The sequence below is a fragment of the Scyliorhinus torazame genome, chromosome 12, assembly GCF_047496885.1.
Source record: "Scyliorhinus torazame isolate Kashiwa2021f chromosome 12, sScyTor2.1, whole genome shotgun sequence".
Lineage (NCBI taxonomy): Eukaryota > Metazoa > Chordata > Chondrichthyes > Carcharhiniformes > Scyliorhinidae > Scyliorhinus > Scyliorhinus torazame.
This window is the reverse complement of record NC_092718.1, coordinates 85,320,258-85,343,467: the sequence shown is the minus strand read 5'-3', so window position 1 is coordinate 85,343,467 and position 23,210 is coordinate 85,320,258. Positions and strand designations below refer to the sequence as shown.

Below are 23,210 nucleotides of genomic sequence, written 5' to 3'. Positions count from 1 at the left end.
CCTTCCCCACCCCGCCAGCCAGCCCAGACAAGCCCACCACCCATGAGACAAAGCACCGAGGCAGGCTATAACCGTGGTAATAGGTGTTTATTATGAACAAATATTGACAGATCTGTGCCTGAGCCCCTATGACTAAACTTTGCCCTGCACGCATGCCAATCTAACTGGTGTCTAACCTTCTGGCCTTACGGGCCCTTGCGCGACGTCTCGGTGGATCCCCAGACGGCACAGCAGGAATGGTGGCGGCCTGCTGTGATTCTCGCCCTGCTACAAGGGACCAGCTACAAGTTGGCTGCCGTTTTCTGGGGCGATCCGACCAGGATGGGCCCAGCTGCTACTCGGGTGACCCAGGTGGCATGGAGTCGTTTTATTCTGCTCAGTGGCCACCACATGCACCAGGGACATGAGTGGGGGAGCCCGAGGTGCTGCGGTGTTCAGGCACCTTTCATACGGGAGTTACCGGCACGGGCCACATCATCTCCCCCTCCCTCGGGTTTCAATAGGATGGGGGTGCAAGCGGAGCCATTCCCTGAGGCCCTCCCCGCCACCTGGCACTGCCAGTCATGGCGGCCCGCTCTGGTCTCTGCCAGGGTCTGCATGCTCATGGATATGGAGCACAGGGAGTGGACCATCTCCGTCTGGGGCTGCGTCATCCCCGTCTTGGACTGGGCCACCTCCCTCACTGTCTGCGCCACGCCGGCCAGCCCGTGGGCAATGCCGCCAATGTTCTGATCCATGGCCCGCTGTAATTGGGCCACGCTGAGGAGCGCCACTGCAATGTCCAGGTGGCTCTGGCACATGGCTGCCTGTGAGAGGGCAAATCTGCCCTGGATCTTGGCCAGCGCCCGCACAGAATGCCCCAGGCCTTGGACATGCTGATCCATAGCCAAAATCATCGCCCCTTATGCCTCCATTGCGGATGCCACCCATGTGGTATCGGCTTGCGTGGCATGCATTGTCAGCACCATCTCCTGCTCCTGCACACGGTTGGACTCCTCCACCTGCACAGGTTCTGGATGCTTGCCGACATTCCCTCATGTAGTCCCTGACTCTCTGACTCAACTGCACTGTGGTTGGGACTGGATGTTCCAGACGCCCGGCACCCGTCTGGTCGGCAGGAGGTTCCTGGGGTCGGCTGGCCCTCCGAACATCCACCCCCTTGGGAGTTCCTCCCGGGTTGATTGCGTGGTGCGCACTAGTGTGTCCCAGGAACCTCTGCACTAAAGTACCCAACCGCGGTGAGTGTGTCTGAGATGGTGGAGGCTGTTGGAGACAGCTGTGACGGAAAATTTGTATCACTCTCAGACTCGAGCTTCGGGGTGTCCTGCGCCTTGGGCGGAGGGCTGGTATCCGAGCTGCACACCACATCAGTGCCTGGCTGAGGGGGGGGCACCGGCTCTGGCACTAGATGGGGGTGCCAGCTGGACCCACCCCATCTCTGGCAGGTCCCGTAAGACACATGACAACATGCATGATTAAACTGTGGGCTGGGGAAAGAGTGGGGGTTGTCGACGTGGGGGGGCAGGTGTTAGTGGTGGAGTGTGTGGGTGATTTGGGGGTGCGGGTGGCGTGGGAGTGAGTGGGGTGTGGGGTTAAGGGTGGTGTGGGGTGAGAGTGGTGTGGGGTGAGAGTGGTGTGGGGGTGAGGGTGATGCGGGGTGAAGGAGGGGTCTCGGCAGACGTGTCTTGAGGAACCGCAGCTCAGCAGTGTCTCACTTCCTCGCCCATGGCCCCACTCCACCTCAGATATCTTCCGTTCCTCCGAACTGCTCCAGGGCCCTCTGCTTGGCCATGGTGAGGTGCTGCAGGTATGGTGGTCACCCTCCAGTCTCCTCCCACTCGGCGGTTGTGCGCGGCCTTCTTAGGGGTGGGGAGGTGGGGAAAACAGACAACAACTCTGTAAGGCGGTCCATCACATGCAGCCTGGGGGATGGGTAGCTGGTGGGCTCAGTGGCCAGGGCACCCGTCCATGGAGGCTGGTCTGGATGCTAACATGTGGGGATGGTGGGGATTCGGCTGTATCGATTCCCACTTTTCAGCTTAGGAAAGGTTCCCATGAAATTTATTGAATCCAAGTGAAAATTTCCTCAAAAGCCAGAATGGTTATTAAGTAAATAGATTTTATTACCACTTGAGGTTTTCTTATCACCTGGTATGTGTGACATAATCCACAAAATTCTTATGCAGGCGAGGCCAATAAAATGTTCTTTATTTTCATTTGAGTTTTCCTTGCTCCTAAATGCCGGCCTACTGGAACCTGATGTGCTCCCTGCAAAGCCTCCTTTCTATAACCCACTGGCAATATTACTTGATAAAGTCCTGTCCATTTCTCAACTGACTGAATATATAAAGGTCTCCACTCTCTCAGTAATACATTATTTCTAATGTAATAACACTCCGGCATACACTCAGAGTCTATCTCTATGTGTGGTTTCTGGTTCAACACTTTAACTCAAAATCTTTCCGTGATAATTTGACCAACTTGCCTGAACTAAAGTTATCAGCTTCCTCCTCCACCGCTCAGGGGCGAAATTCTCCGATCTCCCACCGGGTCGGAGAATCGCCGTGAATCCCGCCCCCGCCGTGTCCCGAATTCTCCGCCACCAGAGATTCGGCGGGGGCGGGAATCGCGCCGCGCCGGTCGGCGGAGGCGGGAATCGTGCCGCGCTGGTCGGCGGGCCCACCCCCGGCGATTCTCCGGCCCGCGATTGGCCAAGGTCCCGCCGCTGTCAACCCTCTCCTGCCGGCGTGGATTAAACCACTTACTTACCGGCGGAAAAGGCGGCGCGGGCAGGCTCCGGAGTCCTGGGGGGGGGCGCGGGGCAATCTGGCCCGGGGGGGTGCCCCCACGGTGGCCTGGCCCGCGATCGGGGCCCACTGATCCGCGGGCGGGCCTGTGCCATGGGGGCACTCTTTCTCTTCCGCCTTCGCCATGGTCTTCACTATGGCGGAGGCGGAAGAGACCCCCTCCCCTGCGCATGCGCGGGGATGACGTCAGCAGCTGCTGACACTCTCGCGCATGCGTCGCCCGCCGAAGACCTTGCGGAGCCGGCTGGCGTGGCGCCAAAGGCCTTTCCCGCCATCCGGAGGAGCGGAAACCACTCCGGCGCCGGCCTAGCCCCTCAAGGTGAGGGCTTGGCCCCTAAAGGTGCGGAGACTTCCGTACCTTTAGGGGCGGCCCAACGCCGGAGTGGTTCCCGCCACTCCATTAAGCGGACCCCCCGCCCCGCCGGGTAGGGGAGAATCCCGCCCCTTGTTCTTTATCAACAATCTGGTCAATGATTGTTTTGAGAACTGAACCTCAGACTCCCTATATTTGCCCTGTGGCTTTGTGATCTTTGTGATCTTGTTGTGATCTGGAAACACCCTGGGCGCGATTCTCCGCTCCCGCGACTAAGTGCCCACGCCGTCGTGAACGCCGTCGAGGTTCACGACGGCACGAAACGGCCCCGATATTGACCGATTCAGGGCCGCGAGAAACTCGGAGGGCGTGTCGCTAAAGCAGCGTTGTCAGCGCACGCCGGGCATTGGCGCTGCGCAAAAGCGGCGCCGCATAAATGACGCAGCCGGCGCTGCGTAACTGGCGTAACTGCCGTCACCCGCGTATGCATGGGTTGGCCGGTGCCAGCCGACGCCAACCCGTGCATGCGTGGTTACAGTCCTCCCCGAGGCTGTCCCGCAAGAAGATGTCGGATGGATCTTGCAGGGCGCGGAGGAAATGAGGTCCGCCTTCAGAGAGGCCGGCCCGCCGATCGGTGGGCACCGATCGCGGGCCAGACCCCACTTGAGGCCCCCCCACTGGTGCAGGAACCCACCTCCCCCCCCCCACAGGCCGGCCCCCAGCATTCCCGCGCTGTTCCCGCCGGCAGCGACCAGGTGTGGACGGCGCCGGTGGGAACCCGTCGTATTGGGCAGGCCGCTCGGCCCATCCAGGCCGGAGAATAGCGGGGATAGCGGAGAATCGCCATTTTGGGTGTCTCGGGCGATTCTCCGGCCTGCGCCGCGCAGAACACGACGGGGCCATTCTCGCCGCTTGGGTGAATCGCGGGAGGGCGTCGGACCGACGTTGCGTGGAAAAATGGCGCGCTAGGCGATTCTCCCAACCGGCCAGGGAGCGGAGAATCGCACCCCCTATGTATGCTACTTGCAACACCTCAATTGATTGGCTTTCCATTGGCTTTCAACCACAATAGGTATCACTCCCCCTGTGATCCAGCGATATCATTACCCAGGATAAGCTATTCTCTGAAAAAGGTAATTTCTCTATTACTCTTACGACCACTTCAACGCATTTCACAACACCCCCTAGCCTTAGCTCAATTAATGGACTATTCACTTCACCATCAATCCCACATATTGACATTTTTCTTGCAATACACCTTCTGAGCTACATATCTCCTTAACTCTCACCACTAAAAATTACCTTGCTCCCGTACCTCTTAAGATTTTAACTTCCTTACCTACTCCACCTTGTACACATGAGTAAATCTTACCCTCATGAATAAAATCTTTGAAAAGATCTGATACTTGCCTATCAACAGCGAGGGCGAGACCTAGATCGCGTTGGGCTCCACGAGTCCGATTTTGTTTGCTCCCAGGATTCAACTGTCGGTCTCGACTCCGAGTCGGCACGACGAATTGTTGAATCACACCTTTAGCCTCTGAAAGATCCATTTTAGAAGTCACTCCCTATTAACCCCTATTGGCGGCGCACTGTAGCACAGTGGTTAGCACTGTTGCTTCACAGTGCCAGGAACCTAGCTTCGATCCCTGGCTTGGGTCACTGTCTGTGCGCAGTCTGCACGTCCTCCCCGTGTCTGCGTGGGTTTCCTCCGGGTGCTCCGGTTTCCTCCCACAGTACAAAGATGTGCAGATTAGGTGGAGGGGCCATGTTAAATTGTCCTTAGTGCACAAAAAAGTTTTGGTGGGGTTACTGGTTAACGGGAATATGGTAGAGGTGTGGGCCTAAGTAGGTGCTCTTAAGGCAGCACAGTGGTGCAATGGATTAGCCCTGCTGCCTCACGGTGCCGAGGTCCTAGGTTCGATCCCGGCTCTGGGTCACTTCTGTGTGGAGTTGCACATTCTCCCCGTGTTTGCGTGGGTTTCACCCCCACAACCCAAAGATGTGCAGGGTTGGTGGATTGGCCATGCTAAATTGCCCCTTAATTGGGAAAAATTAATTGGGTACTCCAAAAAATTTTTTTTTTTTAAAGTAGGGTGCTCTTTCCAAGGGCCTGTGTAAATTATATGATTCTATGATCAAAGATAAACTGTCAGAGCATCAACGCGTGAAAACAGCAGCTCCTTAGACTTGCTATCTTTAAATTCAGTAATACCAAGCCAAACAACGAATGATTCACCTGATGAAGGAGCTACACTCCGAAAACTAGTGATTCTAAATAAACCTGTTAGACTTTAACCTGGCGTTGTAAGACTTCTTACTGTGCTGACCCCAGTCCAACGCCGGCATCTCCACATCATGTACTCAAATTATCAGACGTTATTCTGTCTCTTCCAACAAGACATCTCTTGACACGTTTAGCCAAGACCAAACACAATACCAATCATAAAATATATACACCCCAGAGGTCTTTCAAACATAAATAATATTCCATTAACTATATATCTGTGAACAAGTAAATGTTCTCAATATCTCTTAGCTTCAGCTGAAAATCAATGATTAGTTCACTTTTACAACACCTTAATCATAGCTCGACTAGTCATACTGTCTGTATGCATCTGAACACAGGCAAGGCAGCACAGTAGCACAAGTGGATAGCACTGTGGCTTCACAGCGCCAGGATCCCAGGTTTGATTCCCCGTTGGTTCAATGTCTGTGTGGAGTCTGCACGTTCTCCCGGTGTCTGCGTGGGTTTCCTCCGGGTACTCCACTTTCCTCCCAGAGTCCAAAGACGTGCACGTTAGGTGGATTGGCCATGATAAATTGCCCTGAGTGACCAAACAGGTTAGGAGGGGTTGTTGGGTTGCGGGGATGGGGTGGAAGTGAGACCTTAAATGTGTCGGTGCAGGCTCGATGGGCCGAATGGCCTCCTTCTGCACTGGATGTTCTATGTCCCAATTTCATTACTGCAAATAAATATAACATATGATAATTTCTTACATTAATCTCAGGAGTCAAAGGTCATGGGGGGCAATCAGGAAAGTGGAGTTAAGGCCAGGTTAGATTTGTATGATTGATGCACTAAGCGTCAAGAACCACAAAGACATGTGAGACTTTAACTCAGGCTTTAATATACTACATGGGAGGCTTACCCGACACAGACGACCCCAGACAGAATGGGGCCGGTCCCAGAAGAGGGTTCTTATACGTAACTCCCGGGGGAGTGGCTAAGGCGGAGCTCTCCGTGGCCAGGTCGGGTTACCTACCAGTGACCGAACCTCTGCAGAGCTACAGTACAATACACAGTACTACAGGGCCACGTTACACACAACTATTATATACTATGTACAATGGTAGGGAAGTACAGTGGTGTATCACCACAATGATTAAATGGTGGAGCAGGCTTGAGGGGCTGGATGTCCATCTCGTGTTCCAATTATGTTCTGATATTCTTTTATAGCCACAGGGTTTGCTGTTAGGGGAGTGAAACGTGCTGTCTCACTTTGATACAGCTTCCTCATTTTGTGTCACAGTGACAGATCAAGCCTTTCTGGTGAAATACACAGAGAGAGCAGCAGTGGATGAGCTTGTTCAACCCAAGCAGATTGTGTCGGCACGAGCTCTCCAGTCAAGCAGCCGGACAGGTCCTGGGTAAGTAATAAATAAATGGAATTTACATCCATGACCAACATTGTCTGTTGTTGATGCTGTGACTTTATAAAGAAAGGTTCCAATGATTGGTGATATTGAAATATTTCTACTTAGTATTGAGATCTGGGTGTGAGGCTCAAAACTGTTTTGTCGAACATTCTTCTGATCAACGGAGGAGTGCTCCCTCAGTACTGACCTTCCGACAGTGGAGGTCTCCCTCAGTACTGACCCTCTGACAGTGCAGCACAACCTCAGTACTGACCCTCTGACAGTGCCGCACTCTCTCAGTACTGACCTTACGACAGTGCAGGTCTCCCTCAGTACTGACCCTCTGACAGTGCAGCACTCCCTCAGTACTGACCTTCCGACAGTGCAGGTCTCCCTCAGTACTGACCCTCTGACAGTGCAGCACAACCTCAGTACTGACCCTCTGACAGTGCAGCATTCCCTCAGTACTGACCCTCTGACGGTGCAGCACTCCCTCAGTACCGACCCTCTGACAGTGCAGCACTCCCTCAGTACTGACCCTCTGACGGTGCAGCACTCCCTCAGTACTGACCATCTGACAGTGCAGCACTCCCTCAGTACTGACCCTCTGACGGTGCAGCACTCCCTCAGTACTGACCCTCTGACAGTGCAGCACTCCCTCAGTACTGACCCTCTGACGGTGCAGCACTCCCTCAGTACCGACCCTCTGACAGTGCAGCACTCCCTCAGTACTGACCCTCTGACGGTGCAGCACTCCCTCAGTACTGACCATCTGACAGTGCAGCACTCCCTCAGTACTGACCCTCTGACGGTGCAGCACTCCCTCAGTACTGACCCTCTGACAGTGCAGCACTCCCTCAGTACTGACCCTCTGACGGTGCAGCACTCCCTCAGTACCGACCCTCTGACAGTGCAGCACTCCCTCAGTACTGACCCTCTGACGGTGCAGCACTCCCTCAGTACTGGCCCTCTGACAGTGCATCACTCCCTCAGTATTGGCCCTACGACAGTGCAGAATTGCCGCAGTACTGACCCTCCAACTGTGCAGCATTCCATCAGTACTGACCCTCTGACGGCGCAGCACTCCCTCAGTACAGACCCTCTGACAGTGCTGCACTCCCTGAGTACAGACCCTCTGACAGTGCAACACTCCCTCAGTACAGACCCTCTGACAGTGCGGCACTCCCTCAGTACTGGCCCTCTGACAGTGCAGCACAACCTCAGTACTGACCCTCTGACAGTGCAGAATTGCCTCAGTGCTGACCCTCCAACTGAGCAGCATTCCATCAGTACTGACCCTCTGACGGTGCAGCACTCCCTCAGTGCTGACCCTCTGACAGTGCAGCACTCCCTCAGTCCTGACCCTCTGACGGTGCAGCACTCCCTCAGTACAGACCCTCTGGCAGTTCGGCACTCCCTCAGTACTGGCCCTCCGACAGTGCAGAATTGCCTCAGTACTGACCCTCCAACTGTGCAGCATTCCATCAGTACTGACCCTCTGACGGTGCAGCACTCCCTGAGTACAGACCCTCTGACAGTGCAGCACTCCCTCAGTACAGACCCTCTGACAGTGCGGCACTCCCTCAGTACTGGCCCTCCGACAGTGCAGAATTGCCTCAGTACTGACCCTCCAACTGTGCAGCATTCCATCAGTACTGACCCTCTGACGGTGCAGCACTCCCTGAGTACAGACCCTCTGACAGTGCAGCACTCCCTCAGTACAGACCCTCTGACAGTGCGGCACTCCCTCAGGACTGACTCTCTGACAGTGCAGCACTCCCTCAGTACTGATCCTCTGACGGTGCCGCACTCCCTCAGTACCGACCATCTGACAGTGCAGCACTCCCTCAGTACTGACCGTCTGACGGTGCCACACTCCCTCAGTACTGACCCTCTGACAGTGCAGGTCTCCCTCAGTACTGACCCTCTGACAGTGCAGCACAACCTCAGCACTGACCCTCTGACAGTGCAGCAATCCCTCAGTACTGACCCTCCGACAGTGCAGAATTGCCTCAGTACTGACCCTCCGACAGTGCAGAATTGCCTCAGTACTGACCCTCCAATTGTGCAGCATTCCATCAGTACTGACCCTCTGACGGTGCAGCACTCCCTCAGTACAGACCCTCTGACAGTGCTGCACTCCCTGAGTACAGACCCTCTGACAGTGCAGCACTCCCTCAGTACAGACCCTCTGACAGTGCGGCACTCCCTCAGTACTGGCCCTCTGACAGTGCAGCACTCCCTCAGTACAGACCCTCTGACAGTGCAGCACTCCCTCAGTACCGACCCTCCGACAGTGTAACGGAGGCTCACTCAGTACTGACCCTCCGACAGTGCATCACTCTCTCAGTACAGACCCTCCGTCAGTGCAGAATTCCCTAGTACTGGCCCTCCGACAGTGCAGCGGAGGCTCGCTCAGTACTGACCCCACGACAGTGCAGAATTCCCTCAGTATTGACCCTCTGACAGTGAGAGTTGCTGAAATCCTGATCATCTTCCAAAATAGGAAGTGGTAAATTCAAGACATCTCAAAGTTCTGAACAAAAGACACAATAGCTGGTTTAGTTGCTCAAATCCGTTCTTTCACAATAACACACAGAAGAAACATACTGATGTGGCTATGGTGGACAGAGGCTCTCAAACCAGGGGGATGCAAACCTATGCAAGGAGTCAGAGAAATAGGGAGCAAGAACTAAAACAAAAGGTAGAAAAGGGAATAAGAAAAGTGATAATGTGGGGAAATCAAGGGCAAAATTCAAACTGGGCAAAAGAGAAAAATATTGGGAGCAGAACAAACAATATGAAAAAGACAAACTTAAAGGCTCTGTGCCTTAATGCCCCGAGCATTTGCAATAAAGTGGATGAACCAATCACGCAGATAGATATAAAAGGGTACGATATAATTGGGATTACGGAGACATGTCTGCAGGGTGACCAGGGATGGAAACTGAATGTCCCAGGGTATTCAGTATTTAGGAAGGACAGGCATAAAAGAAAAGGTGGTGGTGTGGCATTGCTGGTTAACGAGGAAATTAACAATAGTGAGAAATGTGGGGCGTCATTCTCCGACCCCCCGCTGGGTCGGAGAATGGCCGTTGGCCGCCGTGAATCCCGCCCCCGCCCCCGCCGAAGTCTCCGAAGGGAGAAAAGTCGGCGGGGCGTTAATGGCGCCGCTGCCGCGGAGAATGTCACGGGTCTGCGCAAGGCAGCCGATTTTCGGCCTGCCGATATTCTCCCTTCCGGATGGGCCGAAGTCCCGTCGACGTGATGACCGTTCACGTCGACGTCAATCAAACCTCCTTTTCATCGGCGTGACCCGGTGCTCCAGGCTCACGCCGACCAGCGAGGAGGTGAGTGACGGCCTGGGGGGTTGGCTCTGGGCAGGAAATGGCGTGGCCGCAGACTGATTGCGTGAGGAGAGGTGTGTCTCGGCTTGTGTGTGTGTGTGTGTGCGGCGGGGGGGGGGGGGTGGTTAGAGTAGGTTGGGCTCCGGGGGAGTGCCGGGAGGGGGTCCGTGCCGGGGTGGAGGTTGGGGGGGGGGTCCGTGCCGGGGTGGAGGTTGGGGGTTGGGGAGGGGGTCCGTGCCGGGGTGGAGGTTGGGGGGGGGGGGTCCGTGCCGGGGTGGAGGTTGGGGGTTGGGGGGGGGGTCCGTGCTGGGGTGGAGGTTGGGGAGGGGGTCCGTGCCGGGGTGGAGGTTGGGGAGGGGGTCCGTGCCGGGGTGGAGGTTGGGGGGGGGGTCCGTGCCGGCGTGGAGGTTGGGGGGGGGGTCCGTGCCGGGGTGGAGGTTGGGGGTTGGGGAGGGGGTCCGTGCCGGGGTGGAGGTTGGGGAGGGGGTCCGTGCCGGGGTGGAGGTTGGGGGTTGGGGGGGGTCCGTGCTGGGGTGGAGGTTGGGGAGGGGGTCCGTGCCGGGGTGGAGGTTGGGGGTTGGGGGGGGTCCGTGCTGGGGTGGAGGTTGGGGAGGGGGTCCGTGCCGGGGTGGAGGTTGGGGAGGGGGTCCGTGCCGGGGTGGAGGTTGGGGGGGGGGTCCGTGCCGGGGTGGAGGTTGGGGAGGGGGTCAGTGCCGGGGTGGAGGTTGGGGGGGGGGGGTCCGTGCCGGGGTGGAGGTTGGGGGGGGGGGTCCGTGCCGGGGTGGAGGTTGGGGGTTGGGGAGGGGGTCCGTGCCGGGGTGGAGGTTGGGGGGGGGGGGTCCGTGCCGGGGTGGAGGTTGGGGGTTGGGGAGGGGGTCCGTGCCGGGGTGGAGGTTGGGGGTTGGGGGGGAGTCCGTGCTGGGGTGGGTGATGGGAGGGCAAATGAGTTGGTCCACCTGGCCAGGTGCCAGCCTCCAACAGTTGGACCCATGCGGTCCATGCCACCTGGCTGGGGGGAGGAGGGGATATGGGCAATGATGACATGTCGTCGTTCCCCTCCCCCCCACCAGGCCGTCATGTTTTCAGACCATCCAGCGATGTTGGCCGCCGTGGTGGCAGCCGCTCATGTCTAGGTTGCCCTGGATGAGGAGGAGGAGGAGGAGGAGGAGCGTGCCAGAGAGGCGGCGCAGGCTGCCGCAGAGGGGCAGGCGGCAGCCGCCCAGGCTGGAGGGACACCTGACCGACAGGACGAGGAGGGGGAGGAGGACGTCGCGGCCCCACGGCAACGGAGGCACCCGAGGGCGCCCCGTGTGTACCGGCCCCGGCAGTCATACCAGGACCTCACGGACCGGGAATGCAGGAGGAGACTCCGGATGAGCCGGGTAACCGTGGCACACATCTGCCACCTGCTGGCACACCTGTCACCGCGTGGCACTGGCGGGGGACACCCTCTCCCCATGTCCGTCAAGGTTACGGTGGCCCTGAACTTTTATGCAACGGGGTCATTCCAGGCACCGAGTGGGGACCTGTCCGGCATATCGCAGACATCGGTGCATCGGTGCATCCGGGCAGTGACAGATGCCCTTTATGCCATGGCGCACCGCTACATCCGCTTCCCCGTGGACCGGGCCAGCCAAGATGCCCGGGCCGTGGGCTTCTCTGCCGTTGCCGGGTTCCCCATGGTCCAGGGCGCGATCGATGGGATGCACGTCGCCGTGCGGCCACCTGCAGAGAACAGGGCCGTGTTCACTAATAGGAATGGGACCTATTCAATGAACGTACAGGTGGTCTGCGACCACCGCATGATGATCCTGCACGTCTGCGCCCGTCACCCAGGCAGTGTACACGACTCATTCGTGTTGTCGCGGTCATCCATCCCCGGCATGTACGAGGGACGCCATCCCCGGCTGAGGGGCTGGTTGCTGGGCGACAGGGGTTACCCATTGCGATCGTGGCTGATGACGCCTATACGGAGGCCACGCAATGAGGCGGAGAACCGCTACAATGATGCCCATGTAGCGACAAGGGGAGTGATCGAGAGGTGCTTTGGCGTGCTGAAGATGCGTTTCAGGTGCCTGGACCTCTCTGGGGGCGCCCTCCAGTATCGGTCAGATAGGGTCGGCCGCATCATTGTGGTGTGCTGCGTCCTGCACAACATAGCCCAGCAGAGGGGCGATGTGCCGCAGGCAGAGGAGGGCGGAGTGGAGGAGCAGCAGGAAGAGGCCCAGTCCTCCCCAGATGAGGGGGATGGGGGCAATGGTCAGGGCAGACGGGGTAGACACAGACGGGTGGCTGTCCACCGTTACCGGCTGGCCCAGCGGGCACGGGACAGACTGATAGACGCCCGCTTCACTGACTAGATGGGCGTGGGAATCGGGTAGTATGGCCACAGACCGCACACCATGACAACAGCCGACCACCCACACCCCCCACCCATCCACCCACCCAGCACCCTCACCCCCCTCCCCAACCCCACACACCCCACCCGCATGCACACCACCCCCCCACCCCCAATTGCCGATCCACCGGCGGCACAACGGGCCGGGCTCACCCAGTTGCGGGTGGACGCGTGTCTATCGCAGGCCATGGAGAATGATGACAACCCGCCTCCGATGAGCTCCTGGCTCTACATCGTTGGACTATGTCTGACCCATGGCCACAGTACCACCATCCACCCGGACCATCCCTGCATGCGGCTGTGACACTGCAGCGCACGGTCCCGTCCTCTGCCCGGGGGATGTTGATGGCGGCCCAGGGGGAAGGGGGCAGACTCACCTGGGGCTGAGGTAAGACCACCCCTCACACACACACTTGCGCTCAACGTACATGACACCCCCGCACACTTTGGACAGAGCACAAAGGCAGCTTCGGTAGGTGTAACATTGACTTTAATAACCAAAGGAGTTCATGCACGTGCCCTAGCGCCTAAAACTCATCTGTGCCCTGCACCCGTGTCAACTTACTCAGTGTCTAATTGTTTGGCCTTATGGGCCCTTTGACTACGTCTACGTGGTTCCCCAGACGGTACAGCAGAACTGGAGGTGGACTCCTGTGATTCCTGCCCTCTGACACTGGATCCCTTTGGCGGCCGTTTCCTGGGGCGTCCTGGCCTAGATGGGCCAGGCTGCGGCCCGGGCGACTGGGATGGCGAGCTGCCAGCCTGTCCTGCCCGTTGCCCACCCGATGCACCTGGGACGGAAGGGGGGGAGTCCGAGGTGTCGCGGTGTACCGGGACCTCCCCTACAGAGGGAGCCGGGACGGACCACACCACCTCCTCCTCCCTCGGGGTGCCCGATGGCCCCCAGGCCTCTACATGGGTGGGGGATGCGAACGGACTGGCCATCCGACGCGCCCCCGACATCTGGCGCTGCCAGTCCTGGAGGCCCGTGCTGGTATCGACAGGGGTCTGCAGGTTTGCAGCCATGGAGCCCAGGGGGTTGTCGAACCCTGTCTGCGACAGTGCGACGCCAGCTCGCACATGGCCACTGGCGCTGATGCCCTCAGAGATGGCCTGCTGAGACTGGGCCATGGCCTGCAGAGACTGGGCCATGGCCTGCAGAGACTGGGCTATGGCCTGCTGAGACTGGGCCATGGCCTGCTGAGACTGGGCCATGGCCTGCTGAGACTGGGCTATGGCGTGCTGAGACTGGGCTATGGCGTTGAGCGCCTCTGCCATCTGGCGCTGGCACTGGCTCATGGCCTCCTGTGAGAGGGCAGCCATTTCCTGGGCCACAGACGCCGCCTGCACGGAAGGCCCCAGGCCTCGCAAACCGTTCCCCATGTCTGACACCGTCGCACCCATTGCCTCCACCGCGGACGCCACCCGTGCGGTGTCAGTCTGGGTGGCACGCATGACCGGGACCACTCCCAGCTCCTGGACGCGGGTGGACTCCTCCACCTGCGACCGCAGCCGCCGCAAGCCACCCGTCACCCTATTCGCTCGTCTCCGTGTCAGTGGTTGCATCGGATCTATGTGTGGGTGTGGTAACTGCAGGAACCCGGGATCCATCTGGGCGGCAGATGTTCGCTTGGCCTGGGCTGCCCTCCGACCGCCCGGTCCCTCTGCTGCTCCTACCTCCACCTGCTGTACCGGGACGGCTGTGTTGTGCGCACCAGTGAGTGTACCAGACGCCTCATCACTAAAGTGCCCAACCGTGGTGAGTGTTTCTGCGATGGTGGAGGGTGTTGGTGACAGCAGTGGCGTTGTGTCGTGCTCTTCGTCCCACTCTGAGTCCATGGCACTTTGGGGTGGGGGTTCGTCTCCACCCATCCACTCTGAGTCACTGTCCGGTATTTCGTCTTCCCGGGTAGGGGTGTCCTGGGTAGTGCTGTCCCGGGTAGTGCTGTCCCGGGTAGTGCTGTCCCGGGTAGTGCTGTCCCGGGTAGTGGTGTCCCGGGTAGGGGTGTCCTGGGTAGTGGTGTCCCGGGTAGGGGTGTCCTGGATAGTGGTGTCCTGGGTAGTGGTGTCCTGGCTCGGATGTGACGGGGGCCTGTGGCTGCCCCCCTCATCGCTGGGTGGTCGCTCCCGCACGTGACGGGGGTGTCGTCTCCCTGTTGCTCCAGGTCTCTCCGTCTCCCGTGGTGTGCGAGGGGCATCCTGCGGGCGTCGCATGCTGGAGGGTGCGGGTCTCTCCGTCTCCCGTGGTCTCCGAGGGGCATCCTGCGGGCGTCGCATGCTGGAGGGTGCGGGTCTCTCCGTCTCCTGTGGTCTCCGAGGGGCATCCTGCGGGCGTCGCATGCTGGAGGGTGCGGGTCTCTCCGTCTCCTTTTCGTCTCCGAGGGGCATCCTGCGGGCGGTCTGCATCTGCGGGGATGGGTGCCTGGACGTTTGGTCCTGCGATACACAATGAAGCATGCATGGTTAGACATCAGGCAGTGATCAGGTGATACGGGGGAGGGGGATATAGGGGAGGGGGGATATGGGGACGGGCTGTTGGTGGCTCACTTGCTCGTGGGGCCCCGACCTCTGCATCAGCAACCTCCCGGTCCTCAGGTCCGCCAGCCAGTTCCAGGGCCCTTTCCTCGTGTACGGTCAGTGGCCTCTCATCAGCGGGCCCTCCTCCAGTCCTCACATGCTCCCTATTGTTGTGTGCGCGCTTCTCCTGGGGGGGGGGGGGGGGGGGGGGTGGTGGCAGGGGTAAAAGGCAACAGTGTTAGGCAGGTATATGAATGCACGCCATCGGTTGCGCGTGCATTGCAGAGGTTAAGGTTAGGGCTGGATTCACTTGGGGATATGGGGGAGGGGGGGATATGGGGGAGGGGGGGATATGGGGGGTATGGGGGAGGGGGGATATGGGGGATATGGGGGAGGGGGGAATATGGGGGATATGGGGGAGGGGGGATATGGGGGATATGGGGGAGGGGGGGATATGGGGGAGGGGGGATATGGGGGATATGGGGAGGGGGGATATGGGGGAGGGGGGAATATGGGGGATATGGGGGAGGGGGGATATGGGGGATATGGGGGAGGGGGATATGGGGGAGGGGGGATATGGGGGATATGGGGGAGGGGGGATATGGGGGAGGGGGGATATGGGGGAGGGGGGAATATGGGAGATATGGGTGAGGGGGGGATATGGGGGATATGGGGAGGGGGGATATGGGGGAGGAGGGAATATGGGGGATATGGGGGAGGGGGGGATATGGGGGAGGGGGGATTTGGGGGAGGGGGGATATGGGGGATATGGGGGAGGCTCACCCTGCCTGCTCTGACGAGGTTGTTCACCTTCTTGTGGCACTGGGTGCCTGTCCGTGGTGTTAGGGCCACAGCGGTGACGGCCTCTGCCACCTCCCTCCACAGACGCCGGCTGTGGCGTGGGGCAACTCTGCGGCCGTGCCCGGGATACAGGGCGTCCCTCCTCTGCTCCACCGCATCCAGGAGCGCCTCCACATCGCGTGACTCGAACCTCGGGGCTGAGCGACGGCCAGCCATCAAGTCGGGTGTTGCGGTCGGCTGTTCCGGTCGGGTGGGGGGGAGCTGCGCGGCCTTATGAGCCGTCACGCCGTGCAGCGCGTATGACGCTGCACGGCGTGAACCACTGCGCAAGCGCGGATCCCGTTACGTCGCTGCTAGCCCATTTCGGGCCGCAGAATATCGGCCCATTTTTATGACGTGACGCAAGTGGGATTTGCGCCGTTTTTTGCGCCGATCGGCGGACTTTCCGCCGATAATGGAGAATTTCGCCCGTGGTGTCTGTATGGGTACAGTTGAGAAATACCAAGGGGCAAAAACATTAGTGGGTATCATTGACCCCCAAACTGCAGTGATGATGTTGGGAATGGCATTAAACATAAAATTAAAGATGCATGTAATAAGGGAATATCGGTGTTCATGGGTGATTTTAATCTTCACATAGGTTGGGCAAATCAAATTAGCCACAATGCCGGAATTCCTGGAATGTATACGGGATGGTTTTCTTGACCAATATCTGGGGGAACCAACTAGAGAGCATGCCATCTTAGACTGGGTGCTGTGTTATGAGAAGGGAAGCATTACCAATCTGGCTGTGCGAGACCCCTTGGGGATGAGCATCCATAACATGATAGAATGTTTTAGCAAATTGGAGAGTGAAGTAGTTGATTCGGAGACTAGAGTGCTGAATGTTAATAAAGGAAACTATGAAGATATGAGGCATGAGTTGGCCTTGATAGATTAGGGAGAGTTACTTAAAGGGATGACAGTGGATAGGCAATGCCAAAAATTCAAGGAATGCATAGGGGAAGTGCAGCAACTGTTCATTCCTGTCTGGCACAAAAGCACAATGGGGAGAAGAGCCAATCTATCGCTTACGAAGGAAATTAGAAATAGTTTCCGATCCAAGGAAGAAGCATACAGATTGGCCACGAAAAATAATGGACGGGATTCTCCAATCATAGGGCTATCTCCCCACGCCGGCGTGAAACGTGGCGCTAACCACTCTGGCATCAATGGTCCCCGATAATGGGGAATGCTCCCCTTCCTAGGGGGCTAGGTCAGTGCCAGAGTGGTCCCCGCAGCTCCAGATGGCACAGAACGGCCGGCGCGAGTTCACGCATGCGCGGAACGGCTGGCGTGATTCCGCACATGCGCACTATGGTCGGCATGATTCCGCGCATGTGTGGGGGTTCCCTTCTCCGCGCCGGCCCCCGGGCAATATGGCGGAGCCCTACAGGGGCCCGGTGCAGAGGAACATAGGCCCCCACGGAACCAGCCCGCCCGCTGATCGGTAGGCTCCAATCATGGCCCTGGCCACCATGGGGGCCCCCTCTCGGGGTCGGATCCCCCCGCCCCCTCTCCAGGATGGTCCCTGCAGACACACTTTCCAGGTCCCGTCGTGTGGTACCTGAGTAACCAACGCCGGCATGACTCGGCCGAACTCGGCGGCCACTCGGCCCGTCGGGGCCCGGAGAATCACCGGGGGGGGGGGGGGGCGCTATCAACGGAACGGACCCTGACAGGCGCAGCAGGAATCCCGCGGGCGCCCGAGAATCGGCAGGGGAGATCGGGAAGCCGGCGGCTGGGTGCGATTCTCGCTTCCCCCCGGGGATTCTCCGACCCGGTGCAGGGTCGGAGAATCTTGGCCAATAAGTCTGAGGATTGGGAGCAGTTGAGAATTCAGCATAGAAGGACCAAGGTATTGATTAAGAAGGGGAAAGTACAGTAAGAAAGGTAGCTTGCAGAGAACATAGAGACTGACACTAAGAGTTTATTTCGATATGTGAAGAGAAAGAGACTGGCGAAGACAAATGTAGGCCCCTTACAGACAGAAACAGGAGAATGCATTATAAGGGATAAAGAAATGGCTGAGTGATGGAATACACACTTTGCTTCTGTCTTCACAAAAGACAACACAAATCAGATACCAGAAATGTTGGAGAATGAAACGTTTAGTGAAAGGGAAGAACTGAGGGAGATTAATATTAGTAGAGAAAAGATGCTGGGAAAATTGATGGGATTGAAGGTGGATAAATCCCCAGACCTGAGAATCTGTATCCCAGGATACAGGAGGTGGTTCTGGAAATAGTAGATGCATTGGTGGTCATCTTCTGGGATTCCATGGACTCTGGGATAGTCCCTGCTGATTGGAGGGTAGCTAATGTCACTCCAATCCTCAAAAAGGGAGGTTCGGGTTCAATTCCTGTACCAGCTGAAAATTCTGAATTCTCCCTCCGAGTACCCGAACAGGCACCGGAATCTTGTGACTAGGGGCTTTTCACATTGCAGTGTTAATGGAATCCTATTTGTGACAATAAAACACAAGAAAAAAAAGAGAGAAAGCAGGGAGTTATAAACCAGTAAGCCTAACATCGGTAGTGGGGAAAATTCTTGAATCCATTATCAAGGACTTTATAGCGGAACATTTAGAAAGCAGTGGCAGGATCCGTTTGAGTCGGCATGGATTGATGAAGGGGAAATCGTGCTTGACAAATATGTTGCAATTCTTTCAAGATGTAACCAGTACAGTTGACAAGGGGGAACCAGTCGATGTGGTATTTTTGGACTTTCAGAAGGCGTTTGACAAAGTTCCGCATAAGAGATTATTGTGCAAGATTAAAGCGCATGGGATTGGGGGAAGTATATTGGGGTGAATAGAAAACTGGTTGGCAGAGAGGAAACAAAGAATAGGAATTAATGGCTCCTTTTCAAATTGGCAGACAGTAACTAGTGGGGTGCCACAGGGACCGGTATTCAATCCCGGCTATTCACAATATATATTAATGATTTGGCTGAATGAACAAAATTTTGCATCTTAAAGTTTGCAAATGATACCACGTTGGGTAGGAGGGTGAACTGTGAGGAGGATGCAGAGATCCTACAGCATGACCTGGACAGTTTGGGCGAGTGGGCAAATCAATGGCAGATGCAGTATAATTTGGATAAGTGTGAGGTTATTTACTTTGGAAGCGAAAACAGGAAGGCAGGTTACTACATGAATGGTTGTAAATTGGGAGAGGGGAGTGTGCTGCGGGACCTGGGTGTCCTTGTGCACCATTCGCTGAAGGTAAGCATGCAGGTGCAGCAGGCGATAAAGAAGGTTAATGGGAGGTTGGCCTTCATTGCGAGAGGTTTCGAGTACAGAAGCAGGGATGAGTTGCTGCAATTGTACGGGGCTTTGGTGTGGCCACACCTAGAATATTGCGTGCAGCTTTGGTCTCTTTTTCTGAGGGAGGATGTTCTTGCTCTTGAGGGAGTGCAGCGAAGGTTTACCAGACTGATTCCAGGGATGGCGGGTCTCTCATATGAGGAGAGATTGACTAGGTTAGGATTGTTCTCTTTGAAGCCTCAGAAGAATGAGGGGGGATGTCATATTGTAACAGGACTAGACAGGGTAGATGCAGGGAAGATGTTACCAATGATGGGTGTGTCCAGAACCAGGGGTCACAGCCTGAGGATTCAGGCTAAATCATTTCGGACAGAGATGAGGAGACATTTCTTCACCCAAAGAGTGGTGAGCCTGTGGAATCCATTACCACAGGAAGGAGTTGATGCCAAAATATTGAATATATTCAAGAGGAGGCTAGATATAGCACTTGGGGCGATGGGATCAAAGACTATGAGGAGAAAGCAGGATTAGGCTATTGAATTGGATGATCAGCCATGATCGTGATGAATGGCAGAGCAGGCTCGAAGGGCCAAAAGTCCTCCTCCTGCTCCTGCCTTCTATGTATCTATGTATAAGCCAAAAATGGTTGCTGCCTTTCAGAAGCGATTTAACCAGTTGTGACTCTGACTATTCTTTCCAAAAACAATCCCAAAGCATTTTTTCATCTCTTCTATTCTTCCACATTCCCGTAGCTCGCACCCATTCAAAGCTTCACCAGTGCGATGGGCAACGGTCCCTATCTCAAACAATCTGTCACAAAATATTCATCGGACTCAAAACGTTAGTTCACTTTGTCTGTCAGCTTTGACAAAGAGTCATCAGACTCGAAACGTTAGCTCTTTTCTCTCCCTACAGATGCTGCCAGTCTTGCTGAGATTTTCCAGCATTTTCTCTTTCGTTTCAGATTCCAGCATCTGCAGTAATTTGCTTTTATCCAGTGTCACAAAATATTCCAGTTCCCAATAACGCTTTCCCATGAAGAGATATCTCCTCTGGCTCTCCATAATGTTTAACTCCACTGTTTAAAAGTATCAGTGTTGGACCCTGTTGAATTATCCTTTACCTTCACATGAGAGGGCAACTGTGCCTTGTTTCTTCTGAGAGGATGGGTCATCGAATCGCTTATCTCGCTCCAATATGGGGAGGTGGTGGTGTAGTGGTATTGTCACTGGACTAGTAAACCTGAGTAAACCAGAGACGCAGAGTAATGCTCTGGGGACACAGGTTCAAATCCCGCCACTGCAGATGGTGAAATTTGAATTCAATGAAAATCTGGAATTAAAATGATGACCATGAAACCATTGTCGATTGTCATAAAAACCTTTCTGGTTCACTAATGTCCTTTAGGGAAGGAAATCTGCCATCCTTACCTGGTCTGGCCGACACGTGACTCCAGATCACGTGACAGCAATGTGGGGTTGACACTTAACTGCCCCTCAAGGACTGTAAGGGATGGCCAATAAATGCTGGCACAGCCTACGGCACCCACGTCCTATGAACGAACAAGAAAAAACATGGTGGCTCGAGGCAATACACCGGAAATTTCCAGTAACAACAAAGGGGGCTTATTAACAGCAGGTAAAGGCAACTACAGACAGACACAGAGCAATGGTGGTTAGGATTTGATTCTCTGGCTCGGGGGGCCCCACGACCTGGGACTCTGCTCCCAGGGTCATGCGCTGTCTCTCTATTGGTCATGGTTCATGTGCTCCCATGAAATTGGCCATGAGCCGGTCATTTACACACAAACCTTCAGTCCTAACTCATAGGCAGAACAACATTCCCTCAGTACTGATTTCTCTCAGCATTGATCCTCTGACAGTCCAGCACTGATGCTCCAACAATGCTGCACTCCCTCAGTACTGACCTTCCGACAGTGCAGCACTCCCTCAGTACTGACAAAGAACAAAGAACAATACAACACAGGAACAGGCCCTTCGGCCCTCCAAGCCTGCGCCAACTATGGTACCTGCCTAAACTAAAACCATATGCACTTACGGAGTCCGTATCCTTCCATTCCCACCCTATTCATATATTCGTCTAGATGCCCCTTAAAGGCTGGTATCGTACCTGCTCCCACCACCTCCCCAGACAGTGCAGTCCATATATTTGCCATCCTCTGTGTAAAAAACTTGCCTCGCACATCAGTTCTAAACTTTTCCCCACGCACTTTAAACCTGTGTCCCCTAGTACTTAACTCTCCTATTCTAGGAAAAAGCATCTGACTATCCACTCTGTCCATGCCACTCATAATTTTGTAGGCCTCTATCAGGTCGCCTCTCAACCTCCGTTATTCCAGTGAGAACAGACCAAGTTTATCTAACTCTCCTCATAGCTAATGCCCTGCATACCAGGCAAAATCCTAGTAAACTGCTTCTGTACCCTCTCCAAAGTATTCACATTCTTCTGGTAGTGTGGCGATCAGAATTGTACACAATATTCCAAATGAGGCCGAACTAAGGTCCTGTACAGCTGCAACCCTTTGGCAACCATATGGCAGTGCATCACTGACTCAGAACTGACCCGCTATCAGTGCAATACTCCTTCAATACTGACCATCCGTCAGTGCAGCACTCCATAGAATCCCCACAATGACCTCCTGAATGAGCACCCTACCTAAGCCCACTAGCCCATTCTATCCTTGTAACCGCACCTAACCTGCACATGCTTCGACACTAAGGGGCAACTGAACAGGCCAGTCCATCTAACCTGTCCATCTTTGCACTGTGGAATGAAACCTGACCATCTCGAGAAAACACACACAGACACAAAGAGAAAGTGCAAACTTCACACAGTCACCCAAAGCCGAATTGAACCCAGGTCCCTGGCGCTGTGAGGGAAAAATGCTAAACATTGCGCCACCGTGCTGCCCTCAGTATTGACCCGCCGACAGTGTAACATTTCTTCAGTACTGATGCTCCAAAAATGCAACACCACCACAGTACTGACCCTCCGACATTATGACACTGCCTCAATACTGGTCCATCAACAGCGTGATGCCACTTTAATACTGACTCTCTGGCAGTGCAACACTCCCTCAGTACGGAGTCTCTGGCAGTGAAGCGTTCCCTCAGTATGGAGTCTCTGGCAGTGCAATGTTCCCTCAGTACTGACCCTCCGACATGCCGCCCTCCCTCAGTGCTGACCCTTTTATAGAGCAAACTCCCTTGGTACTGAACCTCCAATAGTGTAGCGCTCCCTCAGTACAGACCAGCCGTCAGTGCAGCACTCCCTCAGTACAGACCAGCCGTCAGTGCAGCACTCCCTCAGTACTGACATGGCGACAGTTCAGCACTGCTTCAATACTGATCCTCGAACAGTGCATCACTCCCTCAGTTCTAACCCATCAACAGCTTAATGCCCCTTTAGTACTGACTCTCTGACAGTGAAGTGCACCCTCAGTACTGACCTTCCAAAAGTGCAACACTTCCTCATTACTGACCCTCTGGCAGTTCAACACTCTGTCAGTACTGACCCACCAACAGTGGAGCACTCCCTCATGACAGAACCTCAACCGTGCAGCACTCCCTCAGTGCTGACCCCCTGACAGTGCGGCACTCCCTCAGTACTGACGCTCCAACTGTCCAATACTTCCTCAGTACTGACCCACCGACTGTGCAGCTCTCCCTCAGTACTGACCCCCCTACAGTGCAAACTCCCTCAGTACTGATCCTCCAACAATGCACACTCCCTTAGTAGTTACCTGGCGACAGTGCAGCACTTCCTCAATCCTGACACTTTAGTACTGACTATGGCAGTGTAGCGCACCCTCAGTGCTGACCCTCCAAAAGGGTAGCACTCCCTCAGTACTGACCCTCTAACAGTGCAAACGTCCTTGGTACTTATCCTCCAACAGTGAAACTCTCCCTCAGTACTGACCTTACAACTGTGTGGTGCACCATCAGTACTGACCCTCCAGTAATGCTGCACTCCCTCAGTACTGACCCTCTGAAAGTGCAGCACTCCCTCAATACTGACCCTCTGACAGTGCAGCACTCCATCAGTACTAACCCTCCCACAG

The 23,210-nt window shown here is 55.8% G+C and overlaps 1 protein-coding gene across 1 annotated transcript in view; it reads left to right on the top strand.

Moving 5' to 3' along the window:
• Positions 1 to 6,652: 6,652 nt before the first annotated feature.
• LOC140387070 (polymeric immunoglobulin receptor-like) overlaps positions 6,653 to 23,210 on the top strand; it is a 183,583-nt gene continuing 167,025 nt past the window's right edge. Inside the window, exon 1 of the mRNA XM_072470080.1 lies at positions 6,653 to 6,771. The gene's annotated coding sequence lies outside the window, so the exon portion shown is untranslated. The remainder of the gene's footprint in view (positions 6,772 to 23,210) is intronic.